The sequence below is a fragment of the Bidens hawaiensis genome, unplaced genomic scaffold, assembly GCF_021521415.1.
Source record: "Bidens hawaiensis isolate Kalapana, Puna unplaced genomic scaffold, B.hawaiensis_p1.1 tig00005977_1, whole genome shotgun sequence".
NCBI lineage: Eukaryota > Viridiplantae > Streptophyta > Magnoliopsida > Asterales > Asteraceae > Bidens > Bidens hawaiensis.
Window position 1 is genome coordinate 112,726 of NW_027491396.1, and position 3,407 is coordinate 116,132.

Sequence of the window (3,407 nt, forward strand, 5' to 3'; positions counted from 1 at the left end):
AAAACCAATTCAATTAATCGAAGCACGAGATTATGAGATAATATCAATAATATGGCAGCCACTAAACACAACCGAATTCATCATTTAACCAAACTTTCAAAAGCAATTCAAGTCATATTAACCAAACAATCCATTCAACTCATCAAAACCGAACAATAATCATCAAACCTAGGTAGAACTAAGAAGTTTAGCCAATCATGATTTTTGGACATCAACTATAACTTAATTTAAACATCATATTAATCACCAAAAACACAATCAAAATCATCCAACAATCTATTAAGATCATACACAATTCAATCTTCAACTCAATTGCAAAACAATTCAATTACAAGAACAAAATCAAAGATAAGAATCTTGAACAAGAAAACAAAGTGTATGTATGTTATACTCAAGTATGGGGCTGAGTTGTATGATGGAGAATGATCCCAAGCTACAGTCTTGACTCACCCTTGCTGTACTTCTTCTTCCCTTGGTCACAAAACTTGAAAAATATTATTTTTCCTTGGTAGCTGCTGTTCTGATCGGACTAGGGTATGGGGTTTATATTTTTTTTGTTTCTTATGCTAGCTGCTTGTGATCTCTACCTAATTCCAGCCACAAGTTAATATATATATATATATATATATATATATATTAACTAATTCAAAGCATGTTGAACTTTCAAAAGCTCAAAACAACTTGTGACCATCTCATAAACCTATGAACATACTTCTTAGACGACAATGCTCCACCAACTCCAAATTGCTTCTGCCTCTTCTTAAATAGGGGGTTCACAATTTTTTTTTTACATTTGTCGTTTCACCAATATAACAAAGTTGGCAGTCGATTTGCATATTGTTTAAGGTTTGTGACAAAAATTGACATACCATGATGATAATATATCAAAGTTACGTTTAAATTGGGTTGAAACGTGAAAATCTTTTGTCCATTTATTTTAAATCAATTTAAATATCACATGCTAATTGCTGCAAAAATGACAATAGTGCCCCTTGGCTCAGAGGAACATTATCACTCGTTAATATTCTGTGTAGATCAACCTGCATTTTGACCACATACAAAGTCAAACTTCATCTCAAATCTATAAATTTCAAAAATCACACCCAATCTATAACATAAACAATTTAGTTATTTCCCATATAGCCCTTTTTGGTATGTTTTTTAAGATCACGCATAACATCAAAAATACAATTCTTATTTCAAGTAACAGAATGCCAATTGCATTGAAAATACCAATTCACTCAAAAGGTTGTGAAATATACCATGTCAAATTCAGCATGATTTACTTTAACACTACAAATGTTACAGATTTACAAACATATAACTATTAAATATTTGAATCAAGTATTCTATTGAATATTTTATACCAGTTTAGCAGACGACAAATAGAGAATGACCAAATCCACTTCCAGATTCATCTCGTCTTTCACCCATATAAACTATTTTTGTGTCTGAACTCAATTTTAGAATCCACTCGGAGGCATATGAAGTCAATGTAAGAACCCATTCTGTATGTGCTAAATTTAACTTACTTTTTTACATGCCCATTTAACCTGTCCTCCATCAAGTAGCTGTCCATTTCAACCCAATTAAAATAATAATAATAATAATAATAATAATAATAATAATAAATCCTTTATGGTTGAGACTGCCAGCAATAATAAAAACTAAGGTTTACGGGTTTAACCACACTTAACCTGATTTTAAGTAAAGTTGTAAAAACCTGTAACCTCTAATAAACAGTGTATATGCATTTTAGAGTATCTTCTCAAGGCCAAAAACATACGTTCTACTTTGACATTCGTATTGTTCAGTTTGTGATTAATATTTAAGAGAAATAATTTTAAGCATCAGATTGTTCGTTTATTAAAATTTTTAAATGAACCGTTCATGGACATAAACAAACACCTACCAAAAGTATGCATATTCCCATGTTCAAGCGAGAATGATCATTACAACCAATAGTTCAAACGTAAACAAAGACATCCAAATAAAGGTTTTTCAAATGAATATCAGATTGATTTTAAATTAATTTTAGCAAAAAATATACTTGAACTAATATTTAAGCAAACGAACATAATTGAATGGATATAAACAAACAAATATAGAACTGAACATAAATGAATAAACATACACGAACTTTCACCAAATGTAAATGAACTAACAAGACATTGTTCATGTTCATTCGTCTAATTAAAAGAACAAAAAATTCGTGTTCATGTTGTTTATTAAATGAAAGGTGTATGAAACTAAGAATTGAAGTGACTCACTAACCTGCCTTCTTCTTTGCCCTAATATAATTATCCATGAACGGGCTACCACATAACATGGAAGAAGTAAATCGACCGGGTAAAGAACAGATTCTTTATGCAACATGCATTACATTAAGTTAATCAAAAGAAGTCAATAACTAAACCAAGAACATCAACTTACACTGAAAAACACTGATGATTCTACAGCATCCCGATGTATCTCGTGACCAACAAAGCTTGATAAATCAACAAAATTATCATCAACTAAACATTTAAGCAAAAACAAATAGCAAGTTTATAACTTTATATGATATTTCATAACATCTGTGACATGCCACACGTCTTTTACTTACCATTAGAGCCATGAACCGTTGGTATGCAATGCTATTATTACTTGCCACACCATAATCTTCATAACCTGATTCAAGAAACTGACTCTCATCATAAGCAAAAGCCAGAAAGTGACCATCCCAGAGATCGATTGGCGGGTGGAAGAGCATAACCTGATTAACTATATATTTTTAACAACAAATATAAAATTAAACAAAGATAAAATATGTGTTAAATCTTTGTATGGTATCAAATTCGCCTGATATCAATAGTCATAACATCTACGAATCTAAACTAATCATTCATAATTATCATCAAATTAAAGAAAAATCAAAGCATAATTCATTCGTTCATAAACAAATAACTAACAATCTGATAGCAATTAGGATAAAAAATGGATAAAGGCCACCGAATTAAATGGAGCAAAACTTACCTGCGCATTGAAGGCCACAGAATTGAAGAATTCTGCAACCAAATTTCATCAATTCTTGTTGTTAAATTACAAGCGCGTTCAAGGGAATGGATGGGAAATGCAACTGAATTGAAGGACAGGGACATTCCGCCATTGATATACAAATGAATTGAAAAGGTAATTATAATTAATACAACCAAACGCTAGGAGTAAGACTGTGTTTCGAGTCTCATTTGAGGGTGGGGAAGGAAATTAGAAGAAAAAAATGTCATATTCTAGAGGTTTTCTAAGGGTTGGGTAGAGGAAGGGAGAGAAAAGGCTAGAAAATTTAAGTCCATACTTATTCTTCTAAATTGGAAAGATTAGGAGGGAAAATATGTGTGTATAACAATAACTACCTATTAACTCCTAAA

At 31.2% G+C, this 3,407-nt stretch overlaps 1 long non-coding RNA gene across 2 annotated transcripts; it reads right to left on the minus strand.

Annotated features, from left to right (window-relative positions):
- Positions 1–796: 796 nt before the first annotated feature.
- On the minus strand, positions 797–3,050 carry LOC143631251 (uncharacterized). 2 transcript variants are annotated; one of them, XR_013153316.1, is made up of 4 exons: positions 3,016–3,050; positions 2,606–2,755; positions 1,398–1,571; positions 797–1,040 (listed from the first exon to the last, which is right to left on the minus strand). It is a non-coding gene; the product is annotated as an uncharacterized LOC143631251 (long non-coding RNA). The 2 variants fall into 2 exon arrangements; XR_013153315.1 differs by lacking the exon at positions 797–1,040 and having other exon boundaries at positions 1,090–1,571.
- Positions 3,051–3,407: the final 357 nt, after the last annotated feature.